Here is a 23,537-nt window from a genome sequence, read left to right on the forward strand (position 1 = left end):
CACAAAACTCACGATTATACAGACATGATTTAAGCTCTAAAATGACTTAAAATTCTGTTCTCTAAGTCAGAAATTATATAATGTGGAACAGGTAAAAAGAGCCCCATAAAAGCAATTAGGAGATAAAGATTCCCGTCTTAGTCCTCTTGGATAAATGATTTCACCTTCCTTACTCTTTGCTTTCTCATCTGTAAAATAAATGTTTGAACTAGTCCATCTCCAAAGCTCCTTTCAACTTGCATGTTCTGTGATCAGTTAACACTGTAGGTAGTAATGGCATTAAAGATTGTATGAAAGTTTAAAGAAGGAAAATTATGGTAACTGATTTGAATGTCTAAAGATAATGTAGGAATTCCTGTAACAAAATTAGCAACAGCTACTTATTCGTGTAGGCTGTGGACTTCATAGATATATACAGAACATTCTCCCCTGAAACAACAGAATACTCATTCTTCTCGAGCACTCATTTAGGTTATAAATATCTGTTGCCAAGTCCTGTACACCGTGTCCTGTGTCAGGTACTGGGAAATCAAAACTGAGTAAGACTTCAAGCAACAGTTAACTAGACAGTTTCAAGGAAGAGTGTTAATTTGTGTAATAGAGACAGGATGCTATGAGCACATTTCTAAACCACACAGTGAGGTTATGAGGGAGATTCTCTGGGGGAAGTGATGCCTGAAACAAATACCGAAGGAACAGCAAGGCGAAAGTGGGAGGCAGCTTTTCTACATGGGGAGGGCATGGAACCAGAATGACTCAGTGCTTTGCATGGAACTGTGAGGAGTTCTGAGTAGCTGGAGTAGGATTCCAAAGATGCAAAACAGTGAAGGTGCTCAGCCAATTCTGCCATGTCCTTCCATCAAATGACAAACAGGCAGGGTGCGAGTATGTACATGCACGTCATTAATCCTACGCATGCAAAAACATGACGTAAGAAATTTAGCTAAGCACTCTTGTTAAAGTATGCAGGATTTTACTGCATAATAAACATAATTTCTATGCATACTTTCCAAATAATGCTATGCCGCAAGTTCCAATTTATTTATATCCCTGTCTCCTCTCAGAATCTAAGAAATCCCCAGCTCATGTCTATTTGCTTTGTTTCAGGTCAGACATTTTTGCTTACACAATACAGATCAGCAGAAATTGACCTAACAGTCTTTCTAGACCTGCATTCCAAACAACCAAGAATGCCCTCCTAGACTGAGACAGACCTTTTCTATATCCCCAGCTCACTTTCCATAGATCTTTACCTAAACATTCCTCTCGTGAAGTTGTAATTTGTTGTTTGTATGTTTGTTTCCCTTGAAGGCAAGCGATAGCTTTGTGTTCTCCAGTTTGCAGGACCTGGAATCTTCTGGGGATGCATCCTTGAATCCATAACCGAATCAGTCAATGTATTAGCTGCCCCTCACCTGGCTAGTGTGCTATTTTTTGCCTTTAAGAGTTGGATTTCATGATATTGCTATCATGTAAACAGACCCTTTTAATTTTAAGGATATATGGTGAAAAAAGTGGGAGTGTTAACCTAGAAACATTAATTTTAACTTGTGACAGAGGAGTAAACACTGAGCTCTCTGGCCCAGCAGCTTATTTCGTTTTATTTGTATTGAACTCGGCTTTGAGTTGAATGCCTCCTTATCCTAACATATGTGTGCATCTCTCCAAGGCACATCAAGGCTATTTAAAGCTCTTGCCCCTGACAGCTATTTAAACTGTACAATCTTTCATCATTGAACAAATGGCATTGCTTTGGGAAGGGAGATTTAATGTCCAGAATTTTCTTTGGTGTTCTCAAAACTAAGTCCACTTATAGGCAAAACTGAGTAGCGGTGTAACCCAGCAGCTGAAAATAGGGCAATGGAGTCAAGATCCTGCCTCTTCTACCTACTTTTCCAGCTTTGGGATGCTGAATGAGTTATGTTACATCTCTGGGGTTGTTTCTTCACCTGTGAAATGAGGACAAAATAAGAGAACTGATAACCATATTTTTTGTGTGTTTATGTCTAAGAATAAAAGAATGCACAAAATGTGCACAGAACAGTGACTGATGCCTAATAAATGCTCACCATATGCATCTATTGGGAGAAATACTCTTTTCTCTACAATTTTGTACTTAGGAATAAGCATATGCAACTAAAGGGAAAATCTAGCCAGACTCATCTGCAAGCACAAAATTATTTCTGTAGGCCAGCGTACAGAGATTTCCAATTTGATTATTCAGTAGTCATTCTGTGTTTACCGTCATTCTTAAGATGAATATGAATTTCTGTCCATGAGTCCTTCCCTTGCTTTGTCTTCTAACAACACCAGTAATGTCTGAAAAGATCAGCAGATAAAGGTGAAATGATTCAAGGTCTTTATTAGCTCTCTATGCAGTCTCACAATGTTCAAACAACTTCTAAGAGTTTCTTCAAAAGCCACTTAAGAAAGGCTTGCTCACATATCCCATCACCAAGCATTATTGACAGATGAAAACTGGAAATGCTGTCCTGCCATTAGGAAATGGAGGCCTCTTTCCTCCAGCTTTTACTAGAAAAGACAGCCAAAACAGTTTGAAGCCTGTTTAGCATGGTGGGCACCAAACCTTCAATTAACACCTCACATTCAGTACCATCTCAATTGAATCAAAGTGTAACCTGACTCATTTTCAGAAGGGACAATATTCTACTCGCTGAAAATTTGGAATTTAGTCAATGGTGTTTATGCCACCTTAATTATTATTATTTTTTTAACCTTAACCCAATATCTTACACCAGGGACTGCAGAATTTCCAGGTACCATCATTTTACTGTTGGCCACCTTTTAAACCTTCATGGACAGATTGACCAAGTTGCAGCAAAATAAAACTTTATTTTTTTATTACTCCATCATTGGCTTTTGATTAGAGAGAAATCAACTATGATCAAAAGCCCTGGCTATTACTGCTTCCATAAATTACACATTTTAAAGGCACTGTAAGAATTATATTTACCATAAATAGAACACTGAAAGATAAGATCAAAATCTCAAGTGATATATTGTTAACCAGGGTTTTACTCCTATATTCTTTAATTTACACCATAATGGTCTGAGACTATTTAGAGATCAACTGAATGCACAATTTTCTTTGCAAGTAAACAGGGAGAGGAGTCCTTACTGCTTGCTGGGGTGATTTTATATGCAAAAACTAGGAGTGACTCATAGTCCTGTTATCAATCTAATGCTCATTTTTGGTATCATTAAAATGAGTTTTCTAAAGCATATTCTGAGTCAATTTGTCTAGATATGCAAGGCTATTTCACCACTGAAATTATCCTAGTGGCCACACAGAGAGATCTATTTAAGATGAAATGTTTTTTTAAGGATCATCATTGGGCTAAACTCTATGTAATAAAATCCTCTTTGATATAGGTTTAGAACTCTGGGATTTTATTTGTCTCTTGTGCAAATGCTGAAATAAAATCAAAATGACTCTTGGAGGAAATAAAACAACCACAATACGGTTTTGCCTGAAGGAGACTCAGTGATTCAATTCATGTGGAAATGATGTGGCCATCCACCCATCCACCTCAGAAAAACAAAAACAGAACAAAAAGCAAACAGAAACATGGTTGGGTTTTCAAGTTTTAAAGCAGAGTGTTGACTCTATATGAACTTATCTAATTTTTAAAGTATAGAGAATGTCTCTCTCTGAGTATAACAGACTAGAAACTCTCTAGGTCAAGTCAAAGCATACCATCAAATTGCTATCCAACTTCATCTCTTTTCCTAAATAGTCTATATTCCACCCACATGTGAGATTATTTTTATCAGAAGCAATATTAACAGAATTGCTTGAATGTTAAAACAAATAACTGCATAAGATTTGTAATTATTCAATAACCTATGCATTTGTACATGTGTTCCACGTCTCAAATAAAGGTTCATGTGAGAAATTTATTTTAGGATTGATTGCATAGTGAATTGTGTTCGCCCTTTGAAAATCTGAGAGTATTTTCCTCCAAAAAGTAGAAAGACTGCAAATGCTGGCTTCCCTCATGTTGGTTGTTGGGAAATCCAAGAGTGTATATGGTATCTGTCAGTCACTTTACTCATCACGGTTACTAGTATAATGCTTTTACCCACTATGTTTATTTTAACACAGAATATCTAAATATATATGATGTTTACATATAAAGACTATGTTTGGATACATAAATATATACATAAGTGTTTATGTATCCACATAATTATAATCTTCCTCAAATAATTTTGGGTAAGAGATAGGGCATAGACAAATATATATTGGGTGTAACTAATTCTGTCATAATATCCTATGTAATTAGGTGTTTTAATGTGATTTTCAACAGTTTCAGTTACTATTATGAATGACATGTTCAATATATTATGCAATATGTAACTTCAAACTTCTCCATGGTTTTAAATGGAACAAATTTTATACCATGCTAGTCATGGTATAGAGTTGTGGAGGTTGTGTACTGCATAACTCCAGAAGTGCCACTAATTCCATAGTCTAAGTAAATAGCTTACTTGGGGTTGTCCCATGCATGAAAAATGTGACTGACAGTTGGCCCTATTATATGTAAGTGCATATTTCTCCAAAGAAACTCAATGAGATTGTAATGTATTAAGGTGTTCTTGACTACAAATCCATCACTAAACTATGTTAATCATGGTGAAATTGATGGGAAATAAATGCAGTCAATTTCCATGTATTAAAACTTCCCTTTCTTTTGGATTGATGGGTAAAGTAGCACCTAAGAAGGCAGATTCTTACTAAAAATTTATAGATTTTGTGATTTATTTATCCATAAATTTATTCCTGACTCTATAAACGTGTTTCTGCAAAATCTATCTACAATAGTTTAGTGTAAAAATATGGAAATTTTCATGGCAGGCATAAAAGATGGACTCATTAATAAAAATTTAGGAAGGTATTATTTGATATGACTGGTTCACATGGATGGAGTGGGCCATAAGCAATGTATAAAAATCAGGATTTGAAGTAAGATATGTAAGGATCTGAAATAAGATATGGTGGCTGTATGAGGGGTAATGCAAATATCTTGGTCTCTCTAGTCAGATCCAAGTGATAAATTATACAACTTTGAGCAAGTTCAATCTTCTTGAGTCTCATTTGCCTCCTTAGAACACTGGTAACACCAAGACTTCTTTCACTCTGCAACTGTTAATTAGAATGATACCTGGGCAGGAGTCAGCTCTCTTTAGCATATACTAGCTATTCCCAATCCTCCTTTGAATTTGAAATGTAATGAAAAAAATAATAGACAAGAAACAGAATGACAACTGAACGTGCAAAAAGCAGATATCTCTTCTTCCTGAGAAACTTCTAAATCTAATACATTGAATTGCAAAATAATTTGGAAATTTTATTTTGAAACTACATCTTAAAGTACTAGAAACTTAGGAATAAAAATGTGACATTACATAAAAAAAAAAACTTTATGGAAAATTATCTATAAGGATATTAAATATAAATTAGGAGAAATGTAAATAAAATTTACTAAATACTATTTTGTATATTTATGTTAAAAGGATGAACATCACAGTATCTGGTGATTGAGCTCTTTTAAAATTAAAAAAAAAAATTTCCTCCAAACCAAGATTATTTAACATGCAAACGTAGTGTAAAGATCACAAAAGCTTTGTCCTAAAGCAATAGAATTCTACCCAAGGTGCAGTTAAAGCCGATGCTAATGAGTGATGAAGTAAGAGTAAGAGACTTAGAAATGAGAGACATGCCAAGCCTTCCTTTGCTCTGAGGGAAATGAGGCTGGAGGAGGTTAAGCACATTCTCTGCAAGAAGAGAGGTAGGTCCCGAGAGATCAGGCAGCTCATCTACTTTCTGTGTGTCAGGAGCAACCGAGGCAGCTCATCATGTGTGCTGGGAACTGCATCAGACTCGGTTCAAAGAAAAATAATAGAACAACTTCTATTAAAAGTCCAATGTTCTCCTTATAATCATATTTGTCTTATAAACCTTAATAAAGGGGGATCCAAATATTGGGATAATTTTGATGTTTTCCTCATGCAAATCTGGCTCATTTGAAATTACAGTAAAGCTGTAACACTGAGCCTTTATTCTCTGAACCATAACTGGTCCTGGATGGCCCTGACGAAGGGCTCTGTTATCATAAAGTAGCAAAACAGATGTACTGCACAGTATGACCTTCATCTTCACCATGTTTCTGAAAGATGCCTTGTACTACTTTATTTAAAAAAAAAAAAACAAAAACCACGCACACAAAAAAACCCAAACATACACACACATTCTTTTGGGGACCTCACCCAGTCTTGTGCCTTAAAATACCATCTACATTGGGACAACACTCAGAATTATTTATCCAGTCCAGATCTCTTCCTGGAACTCCAGGCTCCTAGATCCAATGGTCTACTATACACCTCTACAGGAATGTTCAGTAGGCATCTCAAACTTACCATTTCCAAAATCAAATTACTGCTCTTTTCTCCAAAAACTTTATCTGCAGTCTGTCCGGACTAAGTTAATTTCAACTCCATCCTTCCAATTAATTACTCAGGCCAAAGACCTGCGACTCACCCAGACACTCCTTCCATACTCCACATCTCATCTATCGCCCAATCTCTTAGCTTCATCATGAATCTGATTCTTACCACGTTTCACCACCCCTACTGACATCATCCTGTCTCACTTCCCCATCATTTCCCACCTGGTGTGCCACAAAGCCTCATCACCGGTGCCTCTGCCTCCACCATGCACACTGTGTCTCTTCTCAACAAGGAAGACCAACAAAATGATCCTGTGAAACTGTGAATCTTATCACATCCATCTTTGGGCTCAAAACCCTCCAATGGCTTCCTACGTCACTCTGATGAATTGGCCAGGTTCACTCTCACTTTTGAGGCTCCATAGAACTTGGCATCCCAGTATTGCTCTCATTGCATTCTCCGATAGTTGCCTGGTCCTTCTCTCAGGTCCAGCCACACATCCAGCTGCCCCTCAGACATCCCCAGCCTCCACATCATTCCACTTGCTTTTCCTCTATCTCCCCCATCACTCTCAGGTCTGTGCTCAAATATCACCCACCCAGCGCAGCCTTCTGTCTTAGGCTGTTTGCGCTGCTCTGAGAAATTGGCATTGACTGTGTGACTTAAACAGCAAACATTTCTCACAGTTCTGGAGGCTAAGAAGTCCAAGATCAAGGCGCCAGCAGATCTGGGTCTGAGAACCCTTTTCCTAGTGTACAGATGGTTGTCTTCTTATGGTTTGCTCACATGGTGGTGAACAGAGAGATGGCACAAGCTCTCTTGTCCCTCTTCTTATAAGGGCATTAACTCCATCAAGAGGGTCCCCACCCTCAAGCTCTAATTACCTCCCAAAGCCTCAATCCCCAAGTACCATCACAGTGAAGATGAAGTTTTCGATACATGAATTTTGGGAAGTCACAAACATTCAGTCCATGGCACCTTCCCTGACAAGTCTATTTACAATTAAACTCTCCCATTGCCCACACTATCCCCTTGTCCTGCTTCATCTTTTTTATACACCCATCATCACACTGTACATTTTAATTATTTTGTTATTGTCAGTCTCTCTCAACTATACCATAAGCTCTATGAGAGCAGGAACTTGTGTTCATTTTTTAAGAATTTATTTATTTATTTATTTGAGAGAGAGTGTGAGAGAGAGAGATCATTAGCAAGGAGGAGGGGTAGAGGAAGAAGCAGACTCCCTACTGAGCAGGGAGCCTGATGCAGGACTCGATCCCAGGACCCTGGGATCATGACCTGAGCTGAAGACAGATGCTTAACCGACTGAGCCACCCAGGTGCCCACTTTTGTTCATTTTAATAACTATCTCCCCCCCACCCCCGCAAGCCTAAAGCAGGGGCTGACCCACCAGGAGAAGCTCAATACATATTTGTTAAATTGATTAGTAAATTTCTCTCCCAACAAATCCTGTCATTAATTTTCCAATTTTCTGTATTTTTGTCTTAGTATCTTTCCTGTATATTTGAGTCTACAGAAAACACATTTTACTTGCTTTCACCAAATATAAAGTTTACAGGACTCATTTTTTATTCCCTTTGATGTTTTTGATTGATTTTTAGAAAAAGAAGAAAATGTTGACTTCTACAGCCAAGTGCATGGAGAAAATCCTTCTAGTCTGTGTCTGAGACCAATTGTTTCTTCTTTGCTGCCACATCTCTAAATTTCACTCATAATTCAGAGCCTCTCACACAGTTCCCCGAGCTCTAGTACCTTCCTGCAATACATCTTATACCTCCTACAGGAAAACACAACATTTGCTTTTGCCACCCTCGGATCTAGAATTCCCTATTGCATCTTTTGAAGTTTCTATCTAGAATCCGGGGTCCCTGAGGTTTATGTTCCTAGCTCTGATGCCTTTTTTATTTTACTTACACATATCCTCCAATATCCCTTTCCTACCTCAATTCAAGCTTTCCACCTTCCTCCCCCATTTTGTCTTCCTGCCCTATTTCCCCAAATACTCGTCAGTCTTCAAGACCTAGTTCAACTGGTCCCTCTCCTTATAGCAATTTCCAATCATTCCAGGTAACATTGATCATTTCCTTACTGAAGTAACTACATAGTTTTAGTATGAGACATAATTGAGCATTTAGTTGTTCTTTAGTTTATAAGCTCCTTGAGCACTATATAAAAACTCAAATTTCTTTGATATCGTCTGGGACATATAATCCTAAAACCTCAATCATTTTTTATTCATCTGACATATAACAAGGTGCCTAGCACCTATTGGCCACTTCTGTTTTCTTTGCAGAAAATGAAAAAGGAAGGAAGGAGGAAAGAAGAGAGGGTAAGAGGGAGGGAAGAAGAAAGGAGCTAAATTTTTGAGTTCTAGGTATTGGGGAATAAATATATTACCTTATGTATTCCACAATTTGTTTGCTTTTTGAAACTCATTGACTTTAGTGAAGGTACATAAAATTAACAAATAGCATATTAACTTTTAAGGATGTTGCGATAAAACTATGATACAAATCACACCCTTTAAATATGCAAAGAAAAAAAAGTTATTGGTAATTGGTATTGTATAAATGTAACTGAAAAACAAGAATTTTACTGTGCTACGGTGTTATTATGGAGTGTTCATATGGAGATTATATGATAAGCCAAATTCAGATTGTTTATACTCAAATGCTTTATTCATAATAAATGCTTAGATTCTACTACTTCTCTTAAAACTACTTCAAATGTTCTTCAGAAATTTGTTATGGCTGTTTGGTAGACATGTAAAGATAATTTAAAGGTGGCCTTCAACTTAAAGGAAATCACAATCAATTGGGGCAAATCTATTTCCTTCCTATTTCTACAATAGGTTTTCTCTTTTTTTTAAAAAAAAGCTAGAGTTCACTAGACATTTTAGACTAGAGAGCAAAAGATAGAAAAGAAGTGGAGTTTCAGTTTTTAAATAGTAAAAGAAGCTTGTGACACAGATTATGTATCAAAAGTAGTCAGAGATAAGATGTATGTATTTCATAGGACTAACAGATCATAAGGGTAGAAAATTATTAAATAAAGGCAAATTTATTTTGAGAGGAATAATATATGCATTCAAAAGCACATTTTAAAATGGTAAAATATTTGGTGCATCCAGCCTGTCTATTCCCTGCAACAGATTTCTCATTTGGCCACAGTGAACAATCGTCCAGCTGTCAGGGGAAAATCTGTCATATTTGGGCCAACTTCCTCTGTGCCAAGAACAAGGTCAGACGTAAAGAAAAGGAATATCCTGTCACTTAATGGATTTGACAGTAAATTACTCTTTGATGAACAGATGGACTTCGAGTGATTTAAATTCATAATCAAAGTGTAATCTTGAGGAACAGTGATTTGGAATCTTCTGTCAACCCATCAGTGAAGGACATATCTTGAACACAAGTCACTGAATCCTGTCTTGCTCCCTATCTAGATCTTGTCCACCATCATGTGAAGTGTATCTATGTGCTACTAAAAATTATGCAGTTCTGCAAGTGTGTGAATTACATTTGTAGCATCTTTCCTATATAAACTGAAAATCATGTTCAATACGATGTGGGGACTAAAAAGCAAAGCTAGAGCATTTTTTGAAAAATTTACTATTTTTAAGGACAAAATACACATTAGTAAATGTGCATATATCTGAATGAGCTAAACTACAAGCCTTTACTTGATAACATTAGGGTGGGGGGGATTAATGATAGCAGCAGCTTTCAAATCTCCTAAAGTAAGCTCCCACGAAGTTCGTGGGTCTTTCAAAGGCAATGTGTATAAAGTGCCTAGAAAGTGCTCAGTATATGTCCTCACCATTGCGTTTATTAATGTGGTGGTGACGAAGACACTAATGATGATGATGAAAAGTTTGGTATAAATATGCCGACATGCAAGGAAAGATAGTCTAAATGTAGATCTGCCATGAATTTATCGAGAAACTCAGAACTCTTCATCACAATACTGTTTTCCTTTCTCCCTATTTGTGTCTCTTCTTCCTGGCATCCTCCCATTTTTCCTCCTCTCCTCCCTCACTTTCCCTTTTTCCTAATAAGTAAATGCCTACTATGTGTTAAATAATATGCTATATGGTAGAGAGAGAAATATGCACAAAAAAGTTCCCTAGCTTACAAGAATATATAGACCATTATATTGTATTAGGCATGTAGAAATTCAAAGATAATAACAATTTATGAGTGGCACACAGACATAACAGAAGTTTTTCTATTTAGAAACTTTCCCTATATGAACATATGCTCCAAAGTAAATTGGATTGCCTCAATGCAATGTTTCTGAAGATGGACTCATTCTTTTAATTTGTGCAAGTGCTTTGAAGGACTGAAAACAGAAACATCTCTTAATCATGCTAGATTTAGAAACAGCAAGTTGGTACAACACACTTAAAGGCACAATACAGGGCAGAAGAAAATAATAGTTTTGTGTGGGACAGCATAAAGATAGACAAAACTTCATTAAGAGAAGAGGCTATTCTTGCTGAATCTTAAAGGTAATAAAAGCAAAAATTTGGGGTGAGACTAGAGATGAATGGCAGGAACACGTAATTAGAAATTTAGAGTAAGCACAATTACAAAAATAATAAAAAAGCACGTGAATAAAACCAATCCATTTGGCAAGGATGGAGTCTAGAGCTCATGGTAGATAAATGGGCTAAGCTTGATTTAGAGGTGCAGAGATACACAAGGCCAAGTTATGATAGATCTCAAATAGGTTTGGACTTTATCCTATAGTTTTGGGAGAATTCTTCAAAAGTTTTAAGCACAGGGGTAGCATCTCCGTGTTTTGTAAAGAACATTCTGATGGTGTCGAACAGTGGTTCTCAACAGGGGACAATGTTACCCTTTAGAGGATGTATGTAACTATATGGAGATATTTGTGATGATCACAACTTATGATAGGGAAGGGTGCTGCTGGTTTCTAATGGGTAGAGAACATGGATGATGTTCAATATTTTTAAATGCACAGGACAGCTCCCCCAGAAGGAATTGTATAATCCAATATGCCATGGTACTGAGGTTGAAAACCCTGATGTTGGGCTGCCTGGGTGGCTTAGTCGTTAAGCGTCTGCCTTCGGCTCAGGTCATGATCCCAGTGTCCTGGGATGGAGCCCCACATCGGGCTCCAGCCCCACATCGGGCTCCAGCCCCGCATCGGGCTCCCTGCTCGGCGGGAAGCCTGCTTCTCCCTCTCTCACTCCCCCTGCTTGTGTTCCCTCTCATGCTGTTTCTCTCTGTCAAATAAATAAAATCTTTAAAAACAAAACAAAACAAAAAACGCTGATGTAGACGATTAACTGTGGGCATGGAATGGGAACACAGAAAATGAATAGAGAGAGAACAGTTTCAAGATCAGAGGAAAATAGTCCCAAGGCATCAAAGAATTTACCTAAAAGGGGATGGAAGTGCTAGTGGGTAGGCAGTCCCACAAAGCCCGGGGGTCAGTTACTCCTGCACTTGGTTTAACATTCTGCTTTTGTGATACAAAAATTCATAGTATTTTTGAAAAAGAAGTCCATATTTTCATATTGTTGCCAATTAAGAACTAGTCCTAAAGATCAGATTTTGGAGTTGTTAAGGAAGACAAATGATGGGTACAGCGAGGAGGGACTGAAGAAAAGGAAGGAAACGGAGTTAATGGTAAGGCTTGAGATGCATTGTTACTAGTTAGGAGAAATAGAGTTCAGGTCTTAGGGAAAAGATAATGAGCGTAGTTGATATGTATTGATTTAGAGCCACCTCTTGTATGTTCAAGTAAAATTAGGCAAAAGACAGCATCCTGAAAGTATGAGAATTTTAGGAGCAAGGGTACCTCTGGGCCACAGTCATTAATGTTAAGAATCTAAATTCTACAGTAGAGAGAAAATGATATGACAGTATCTGGGAAAAATCAACTTTTGGCTAACATAAGCACGTTCATGTCATGGAAGTAGTTATATACTTAATTTAAAATGCACAATGATTATTTCATCCTTTTTAAAGAGATTAAAATATGGTGAAATTTTTGCAAATCAAAGCACATTTGTACTTGAATGCCTGTGTTTTCTCTATTTGAGGACAAGTTCTTTGAAGTAACTTTTTTTTTACTTTTTTAAAGTATTTTTAAGCACTTAGAAATCTGTGTTACAATAAATGGACCCAAAAGAAATGTACTCATTTTCCTAAAAGAAGCATAGATTTGGTAACCAATGAATATGAGCCAAAGAAGTGATATTATGTTATTTTTTTCTTGGTAGGCCTTGAGACATGGCAACTACAGCTGCTAAAGTTTATAGCTAAGATTTTAATAGCTGCTAGTCCTGAAACTGACTTTAAAATACATTTTAACAAAAATATACACAATTTCCAAAGTAAAAATCTTTTAAAACTTAGATTTTTTTCCTATCTTAGGGCCTTTAATTTTTTTTCATATCTTTGATCAGTCATGTGCTATCTTTTCTATGTCATGCTCCATCAAAATCCATTTGTAGTATACAGTATTCATCATAAAGTCAGTATATTACTGTGTTCAATGGATGCTGCCTCTATAAGAGTTGTTTGAAAAATGTATTCCTTTAGATATTATAGTCTCATGACACTTGAACCTTATCTATTTTGCTGGTATTAGTTGAATTTTTCCAAATAAATCCTAAAACACTTCAGAAATCATATACAAAATATGTATAGTGCATTTCTTTAGGGAAAGTTGAATTTTTTTACCTTTGCAGATTTCTATTCTGTTCCCTCAGAATAGAATGTGGAGATAAGCTGATGTATCATGATTACATTTATGAATGGTCATAATTACATTTACGAAGGAAGTAGAATTCTTTCTAGTCATGCAATGCCCAAGTCATACTTATAAAAGAATGCTCGAACTTTGTAAAAGGAAAGAAGAGGTCTTTAAGGATAAATAACTTGTTAGAGGCATGGAGCTAAAATTACCAAAATTATCTTTGTTTTTTGAGACTGAGGAGGTGGTTTAAACTAAGGACAGATAAGTTTAACCATGGAGATGTGCTTAACCTTGGTCTGAGCTGGGTATCCTGGGATGTGGTTAGAGTCATTCCAACCCTGACCCTGAAAATGATGTTGCTGAATACTGTGGAGCCAGATGGATCAAATCAGACAGATTGCAGGCTATTTATATGACAATGGAGATTTCTATCATTAACAAGGACTATGTAGCCTAAATAAGGATGTTCCCTGCCCTTGCTGAAGAAATAGGTAAACTTAAATGAAAGAAATGTAGTGTCACATTTTCTAACTTTTATATACAAATGACAGCCCAGACTAACAAAGAAAAAATATAGTGTTACAGTTTCACTTTGCCATCCTTTATGAGGCCATGCTCCCATTTCCCTCAAAGACAGACATGCATTATCTTTTAAGAAAGGTTAGGGAGAAAAGACAGTCTGATTCCTTTGTACTGCATTTCTGCCATTTTCGTCAAAGTAGTTTAGGATCTCCAAAACTCTGCCATGCCTTTAGTCAGAAATTCTGTTTTTGTAAAATTATAAAAATGGAAACTTAGTTCTTATGATTTCACTTTCTCTCTTCCATTTATTTGTTCATCTTCCAGTCAAGTAGAGGGCTCATGCCTTTCTGTGAATCAGTGCAGTTTGGTCTAGCTAGCTATTCCACTGCTCACTTCCAAGTTCAATGTATTTTCCATGTTTACATTCACACCACAACCTAAAAATCCCCTACATGCTGATTTGGATCAAAAACTCCAAAAAAATCAAGAGTATGTTAGTAGAAAACAAGGTTTGTGGGTGATTTTCTATTAGAAGCTACATTATGTAGGTACTCATTAAATTGGAACTTGCTTTTAAATGTTATAACAACTTAAACTGTAAGACTATCACAAGGAATGTTTGTATTTACAAGACACTTCCCATTTTAGAAAGTGTGCTTTCCTTCACATACTGTTCTAGAAAGTAAGGGATGAATGATGAAAAATCATCATATTCATCTTAATGAAGGGGGGAGGCCATTTAGAGGATGATGTTGCCATTGTGGTCATGGCTCCAAGTTGTTGAAATGATGCATAAACGGTGTGGCCTAGAGTTTGAGGAAGGACAAAGGCTCTGGATCTAATTTTGCCTCCTCTGAAATAGATCCCTGGGGCTTCCTCTGTGTGTGTCCTTTGGTGAGTTACAGAGCTGGGATTTATTCTGCGGTGTCACCATTCCCTAACCTATCACATGGGATTAATAACCGTGTCTTCCTCATAGGCTTACCCTAAGTATTAAATATTAATGTAAAGAACAAAGCTGGGCACATATCATGATGTTAAATGTTAGTTATTTCTTAAATTCCTTTCCAAATTTCTAAATTTATTTCTAGTAAGTCTTACTTATTAAGGAGTTTTTATTCTACTCCTTCTAAGAACTTTAGCTAGTTTTGGTGCTGTTGTTAATTTAATGCACACTTCTCTGTATGTAGGTTTTTGTTAAAAGGTGACTTGGTGAACAAGTTTTCTTTGATAACTAGGACCTGTTAAAAATAATCACGGTTATTCTGTATCTGTGCCCATAGAGGAAAGCTCCCTACCTCTTTTATACACACATTTGCCTTTGTTTCCCTTTACACCTGCCTCCTTCAAGCTGCTTCTACCATATTTCTTAAAGATGAATTCCTATAGTAACTGCAATATTTACCTACTAATTAGAGATTGATACTTTTAACTGGACTATTATTTTTATTAGGATTGTGCAAATGTGTTTGCCTATGGCGACAAAGCAGAAGTTAGAACATTAGCCCTGTTCTTGTAGGAGCACGACGTTACAGAGCAGGATGCAATGCTGTTTGTTTTGCATGCACTTATCACCACACTTGAACTAAACATACGATTTATAAAAACCAACGACTGGGACTGCCTTTGAATGCCTAGAAGTTGAATCCATTTAGGGTTCATGGATATAGGTCTCTAGTCTTTCTTTTCTGGTACCTGAGCTTTTGCCAATTTCACAGCCACTCCAAAGTGTTGGTAATTCCATGGTGAGCATAAAATTTCTGAAACTCAAATCAGTCTTTATTGACACTTATTAAGTCATCTATAAACAACATTGGAGTGGAGGCTTTATTATTGACTATACTTGCATATTTTTAAATGTACTGACTGTGGCAAATGCAGAACATATTATGCTACATATTCTTTATTATGACAGAAATCTTGACTGCCATATAAATACTCATCCATCTGATTCTCATCCTGCATGGCACTAAAATTATTTTGGTGATTATTTCTCTGTTGAAGTGTTGAGTTGATGTTCTACTTTTTACACACATTATCCTAACGAAAATTTTAGGAGGGGTGACATGGAGGATATAAACCAAGCTTCCATACAGAGCTAGATACCTACACAGATGTGCTGAGTGGACCTGGACCAGATTGTTCATCTCATTTCACCAAGGGAAGGAGTCAGCTAACTGATTTGTAATACACTGCTGGACCCAGAGAAATCTATCAGGCTCGTGGTGCTTTGGCACTCAAAAGTAGAGTGGCAGAAAGTTATTTTTAATCCTGCCTGCCACTGAAGTGACCGTTCCAGTTTGCTTCAGGTGGGACCAGGAAAAGGATGGATATGGACTCAAGTCAGCCAGATGAATGTTAATACGGGACATATCAGCACATATACATGTTTCTATTAGAAATCATAATTCATTAATGCTGTTATTTGTAAACTTGGAGTAAAAAGAATAGATACCCAAGACTCAGTATTTCCCACAATAAAGGTAAGCGATAACCCTTATGGAGGATTTCTCTGTGCCAGGAACCAGTTAAAAGTTTTACCTTCCTCATCTCATTTTATTTTCCCACAATAACTTACTATTCCACATTAAGTAGGAAAGCAAAGACTTAGAGAAGAAGCCCACTGACTGCTACAATAGGTCCTAAAGATACAGAGCCTCTTCTGGAACCTCAGCCCAGGGATTAACGGCTTCAATGTAATACACTTCAGTGTAATACTCGGTGGTCACACAGCTCTGATACATTGTATAATCTGCATTTGGCCTGGTTTCTGTACTCAAGATGTCGGTTTTACATGTTCTATCACCTCCTGGATTAGAAAATCGACCGGCTTTTGCTGCTTCCAAACAGAAGTTTATCTTTACTTCATGAGTATGCCTAAATAAAACTGAAAACTGAAATATTCCAACTCTGCTTGTGTTACTGGGATGGGGTGGGAGACAGGAGGCCAGTGAATGTACAAGCCCCTCCTGATAGCTCTTCTTCAAAGTGCCCCATCTTTCAAGACCCACCATCAATGTAAATTAAGGGAAGATGTGTTTGACTTCCAATATTCTCTGAACAACGCCCAAGTTCTGCTTGGTCATACTTTCCTTTTATTTAAGGTTTGACATACAGATCTTTCTGCTGTCAGCTTTAATGTGGTAGACTATGAAATGTAAATTGACACTGAAGTATACATATGATTTTGTAGTATTGTTTTAATGGTTTGGTTATAAAAACATTTGCTAGATAGTTGCTTTTGTTTTACTCAGTGGACCTGTATGAAGTTTTATCTTCAAGATGTCATACTCCAGTCAGAATTCCAATGCTTGGATGATTACTGTGCTTGATTTTTCAGTATTCATGGAATATTATAAGCTGATTTCATTATGCCCTACTCAACTCAACTCTGGTTTTAAAACTCTTTTATAATTTTTCTATTTCACTTTTATCTTTAGCTAATCTATTCACTGCATTATACGATGCTTATTGTCTAAGCAGAAAAACCAGAACTGTAGATTTCAAGTTTCATTCTAATAAAAATACTACACATAATGCCATGTATTCCTATTTAACATACAGTAATATTTATATTCACATTTAAACATAAGGTGTAAATAACATGGATTTTCTATACTCAGTATTTGACTGTAAGACCAGCTAGTTAGTTGAAAGGTAGTTTAATGAACCACATGACTCAATGACACAGAAGGACTGCATCTGAGAACTAGAAACAAGAAATAAAACCAGAGTGCAGTGTATGCGGGTTCAAGCAGCAAGGAACACTATGGTGCTACTGGGACTGCACCTGATAACCACCACTGTTGTTATTTAATTCGTCTTTTGAGATATGCCTGCCCTTTTCACTTTAACTAAGAAGTCTTGAACATGACATTTTTTGAATATCTTTGGACTGATAAGAATCATGGGAAGATTTATCAGTGGAAAAACTGAGCTCCCATAAAATTGGTTGGGAAGAGTCCAGAGCCTGCACTTTACCTGAGAATTACCAGAACTGTCTCAGAACATCTGGATGAAGTAAGTCACCCAACACATCATCTGACTTTGCAACTCTTGAATCTTATAGGTTACAGCCATCCCAGTAGGCACTCTTGTAGTATCCAATAGCATTAGCCTTATTGGGGGTATAATTGTATTGGCTCCATCACTAAAGGATGCTTCTCTTTCATACCATTAAGTAGCAATCTGCCAAAGTTCTATTACCAGGATAAATGGAGTTTTAATATAGATTAATTTTATATGCTGACTTATCCATTTAAAAAATAATGTCTAAAGGCATTTTGAAAGAGCGTTTCTCATACCAAAGTAAAATAATAAAATCAACAAAATCTAAAGGTAAAGTAATTTTCTTTAGGCTCATCTTACCAATTATGCTAAGTCCAACTCTATGCCTGTCAGAATCACATTAATGTTTTCTTTTTCTGAAAAATCATCTAATAAGTTTTAAAATACAGATAATATTGATATATATCACTGCAGTATTTACTAAGCATTTCCAAAACATATTTAGAGTTTGAAATTATTTGGACACCATTTAGTTATTTCATGTATTACTTCAGATGGCTTTTGTTTAGTATTTCGTGTATCTGATACCTAATCAACTTTTAGAATCACATATTCTAATGGCTGGCTGATTTTTAAACCAAGTTGGATTTACTGCACACTTTAGAAGCACATTCTCTTTTGGGGAATAATCCTCAAGTGAGTCATATATTTATTATCCTCTAATTTCCAAATATCCTTCAACAAAAACCTCAAAGAAAATACAGGTATATATTCTCCTTTCTTTAAATAGCAAAATAAAACCAAGGCCAATAAAAAAATGAAGCTGTTGTAGAAGATGTATTTACTTTTTAAAACCCTAAAGTATTTTTAAAAGTTTCATTCATTTTTAATTTCTTTAAAATTGAACTGAAAGAAATTATATGCCTAACTGCTCAAATGCTTCCTTTTGGAAAACAAAAATTAAGTAAAGCTGCATGATCTGCAACCACCTCTCCTAATTGCTGTTCGATATATGCTGCATCAGGGAAATAGAGTTTAATTTACTCAAAATGAAATTTATCCATAAATAATTATCAAATTGATAGAAAAGAATGATTATGAGAAAATTGATAGAAAATAATTCAAACTGCAATACTCTTAGATAAATCATAGTTAATTGTACATGGAAATCCATTAGCTTCATTTGGAAACACAGTTAGATGACTAATTATGTTGAAAATGCAGTGGCCCTCTAAAGCATATGTTCCCTTCCCCAAGCCCTGGAGGGTGGCCTTTCTTCTGGGAATAGAAGTCATTTGTTAAATTTAAAAGATCTTTACATTCCATAACATCTTTAAAATTTGAAGGCAATGATATGTGGAATTACTTGTCCACGTCAGAAAAATCTATTACTTTATTTTCAAAAGCAAACCATTTCGCTCCTGAAGGACATATATATCCATTTAAGGTTTGTCAAGAATTGGATTCAGCTTTAAATATTAAGGGTTTTTCATTACCATATGATGAAACTAATGTTATTTTAGTTTTCCTTATTCCCATGGGTAATACATCCCTACCAAAATAATAATAATAGTAATAATAAAACAAAAAATAAAAAAAGCTTCTGTTCTCATTGCATTCCAGCTTCTGTTTAGTTTTAATTTTTTTTACATCTGATGTATACCCTACAGTTACTATAACTTTCTCTAGTAAATGTACATGATCTTTTCACCTATAAAAGCAATGAGACATCCCCGAGAGTTGCTAGTTGTCATTGATGGTACAGATAGCGTTAAGTCTTCTGCGTATTCCTCTACCCATAGGAATGTATGCCATCCCAGCCTCCTGAGATTGTACCTGCTAAGATCATTTATGCTTGTCCATTTGCCAAATCTATTCAAGCAATTTGGTCTCTCTTGTCTGAATCTCTGACTTATTGGACTATATTGACCATTTTTCTTCTGGAATCCTCTTCTTCATTTTTCTCAGAAGGAAATAGCCTGGTCTTGTCTCTGCTGTCTTTAATGCTCGTTTCTTATTCCACCTACCCTTCAATCCTGGAGTTTCTTAGAGTACAGAATCCACTCTCCTCTCTCTCTCCATGCTCTCTAGGGGCCATCCTATTATTTTCCCCTCTGTTGTTTTTTATTCAACACTGACTTCTCTTCACAATTAGAGGTTCATCTATTTAGTTGTCTGGTTAATATTGCCACTTAGTTCGTTATATCAGCTACTCATATTAAATGGGTACTAACTGTAATTTTTGGTACAGCCTTTTAAAATCACTACTCTCCCAACCACGCTGTTTCTCAACCTGAGAACAACAATCATTCTAGTAAATTGTTCTGAGAGCAAACACTGAGTCTTACTCATTTCTATATTTCCAGCAGCTGGTATAATACCTGAAACATAGAAGTTGCCCAGTATTTTGAATAACTTTTTCCTTTCCCCTGCTTCTCAAATCCAACTCACTCTATTGATTTCTAGCTCATTCTTGAATATAAAAACTGTGCCATCTCAAAAATCTACTTACCTGAATGATATTTCTCTTCCAGACAATACCTAGTATGTATTCATTCCTGCTATAGCTGTGTAGAGATTTCAAAATCCATAATTCCATCTCAGTATTCCTCCAATTTTCCCAATATGTCAGACCTTTGTACCTCATTTTCTTGCTTACAGAGTTGGAAACAGTCAATCAAGTGGACTCCAGTAGTACCTTCAAGTCTAATCCCCGCCCCCGCTTTTTTTACTCACTTGGGCCCTCCACACCAGATCAGCAGTGTTTTCCCTTGCAATTGGTCAGCTCTCCATTTTCCTCAGAGATTGTTCAGATCTGCTACTTTTCTCCACACTCCTCTCTCCTTCTCTTACCCAGAGATGATCGCCTTTATTCATTATTTCAGAAGTTTAAAGCCACTAGGCATGAAAGCCACCAACAACTCCTAACTGCAGCACCCACGAGTTGCTACTTGCGGATATTTCAGGGCTGCTTCCCCTCCAGTCTTTGAAGATAAGGTCTGTTCAGTGCCACCCTGCCTGTGATAGTCTCAGTCCTGTTCACTCCTGTATCTTCCTGCACTTAGCTTTTCAGTCATTTGTCTCTCCTGAGTCTTTATGTATCCCTTGCTACTGATTCTTTCCCCTTAGAGCAAATTATACTCTGTATCCTTGGTCTCTGCCTCCCTCACTAAATCTGCTTTTGCACTTGGCCCTTGAATGCTGATGTTTCCACATTTCCATTCTTTTCTAACCTTCGTGCTTTAATAAGATGATGTCGGGCGCCTGGGTGGCTCAGTTGGTTAAGCGACTGCCTTCGGCTCGGGTCATGATCCTGGAGTCCCAGGATCGAGTCCCGCATCGGGCTCCTTGCTCAGCAGGGAATCTGCTTCTCCCTCTGACCTCCCCCCTCTCATGCTCTCTCTATCTCATTCTCTCTCAAATAAATAAATAAAATCTTAAAAAAAAAAAAAGATGATGTCATCTTCCACCTATAAATTAACAACTTTCAAATCTCTATCTCCAGCTCTGACAAAACCCATGAATTCTAGGTATGTATACCCACCTGCTTACTGGCTAAAGCCATGTAAAGTATGTAAAATACATACAAATGAAATTATTTCTGCCTTTATTTCATCCCACCAAAAACTTATTCATTCTCCTTGTTCATTCTCTTAGGGACCATCTCCATTCTCCAGCCAATGGCTGAAGCCAGAAATTCTAGGACAATGACTGACTGCTATCTTTTCCTTTAAAGACTTCAGGAAGACTTGAATATTACTTATTATCTTAGTTTCATCTTTATCATTTTTGAAGAATCCTATATTCAGGTATTACTTACTAAAACATTTTTCACATAGGCATGGAAAATATCGATACCTAGAGACAACTGATTTGTATTTTTTTTTTTTTAACATCCTAGGGATCTTCTGAACACTATAGGCTTTGGGACAGATAGACTGTGTCTTAGAGCCAACTGTGTTCCTTGGTATGACATAATGAAGTTTGTCTTCAAGGGCCTTGTGTAAGGATTCTACATTCTAGTCTTATATTACTCTCAAGGTTGCCATTCCCTGAATCCCAGGGTATCTACCATGAATCTGCTATATAAAAGAAAGAGTGAGATAACCCAAGGGGGGGAGTTGGACATTATCTTATAAATTTGGGGTTTTAAGAAGGGTCATCATTAATCTTTCAGTACATAGCTAGTGCTTTGCATACATCAGGACTACACAAATATATTCATTTGATTCTAGCAACCACTTGAGGCTGATATTTATTCCTAAGCCTCCTTCAGTTTGGATTGCACCCACACTACACCCTGAATCATACTTTGTCAAAATCACCAGTGGGTCCATTCCACTTATCAATCTTCTTTTGCATGACTTCCCCCATAGGATTTGAAAAGTTTGGCTACTCCCTCCAAATTTGGAAACTTTTGAAATTCTCATTTGTCTTGCATAATAGCAAGTGTCCTAGTTCTTCTTTGTCTAGTACACTTTATGTATTCTCTTTCTTGAGCCACTTCTGAAATGGAAGTGTTAGTGGACCTGGGGAGGATGTCTTAGATCTTCTCTTCTCATGCAACATACCCTCCCTAGGAGACAGCTTTCAATTCTAGTGACTCTAATTAACCTTAGGTACTGAGCATTGTCCATTGTTTATATCCAGCCTAGATCTTTCATCTGAACTCTAATACACCCAACTGCATAATAAATACCTGCATTTGCTGCCTTAAAAGGATTTCAAATTTTTCATGTTCAATATAAAGCCATCCTATTATATTCCCCCGTCTTTTTTGTGTGTGTGGATTCATTTCTTCCCTATGCTTGCAATTCCTCCCCATCCTTATTATAGAAACAGCTTTTCATCTCCCAGTGGCTCAAGCCAGAAACCTAGGCATCATTCCTGACTTCCTTTCCCCTTCATACCTTTATCTATTTAACTCCCAACCCTGGATCCACCTGACAAATTCCAATATATCCATTTATAGACATACCTTCATGTCACAACCATGGTCCCAGTAAACAATCATCTCCCACCCAGATTTATATCTCCTGGTTTTGTAACTGGTTCCCATTTCCTCAAATGTTATGCCTTTCAGCTGTTTTGGAGACTGCAGCCAGGGTGACTTTTAAACACACATTTGATCAGGTAATCCCTTTGATTAAAAAACTTAAATGTTTTCCCATTCTCTCCCTTTTCTCCCAGTGCTAGCCATCTGTGACCACCTTCTCCTCTGCAAACATTGAAAACTATGTTACCCATGTTTAAATTGAACTTCTTTCAAGGCATTCATTGTCATATTACTCATTTTGCTTTGACCACCACCCCACCCTTTTACCCTACAATGGTCTTCATTTACTGAATAAATCCTGGTATTTCCTCCAGGATACAGCTTACAAGACTGATTTGGGAGTTCCATTGACATGCTCATATGTACATTATGGCTCCTTATACAGCTCATCCTTTATTGTAATCCCCTCCATTGAAGTTTAAGATTTGTATTAATGGGAACTGACTCAATTTTGCTTATTTCATTCCCAGCACTTGGCACCTGTGGGAGGCAAAATTCTAAGAATAACCCTAATGACACTTAACCCTTGTATGATCTCTACCCCTTGAGGGTGGGTATAAATAGGATCCAACATCATTCCCTGATTATATTACATTATATAGTAAAAGAATTAAGGTTAATAATCAGTTGACTTCAGGTTAATCAAAAGGAAGATTATCTGTATGGGTCCACTCTAACCATATGAACCTTTTAAAAGCATAGAGTTTTCTCTCATTTGTAGTAGAAG

General features: G+C 36.7%; 1 long non-coding RNA gene across 1 annotated transcript in view; it reads right to left on the reverse strand.

The window, feature by feature from the left end:
• Positions 1 to 2,105: 2,105 nt before the first annotated feature.
• The window catches only part of LOC135363736 (uncharacterized), a 238,101-nt gene continuing 216,669 nt past the window's right edge, over positions 2,106 to 23,537 (reverse strand). The window contains exon 3 of the long non-coding RNA XR_010409792.1: positions 2,106 to 2,319. This is a non-coding gene — a long non-coding RNA (uncharacterized LOC135363736). The remainder of the gene's footprint in view (positions 2,320 to 23,537) is intronic.

Source organism: Mirounga angustirostris, unplaced genomic scaffold (genome assembly GCF_029215605.1).
Source record: "Mirounga angustirostris isolate CCGP_5_RB_7025 unplaced genomic scaffold, mMirAng1.0.hap1 SCAF_3, whole genome shotgun sequence".
In the NCBI taxonomy this organism is placed as follows: Eukaryota; Metazoa; Chordata; class Mammalia; order Carnivora; family Phocidae; genus Mirounga; species Mirounga angustirostris.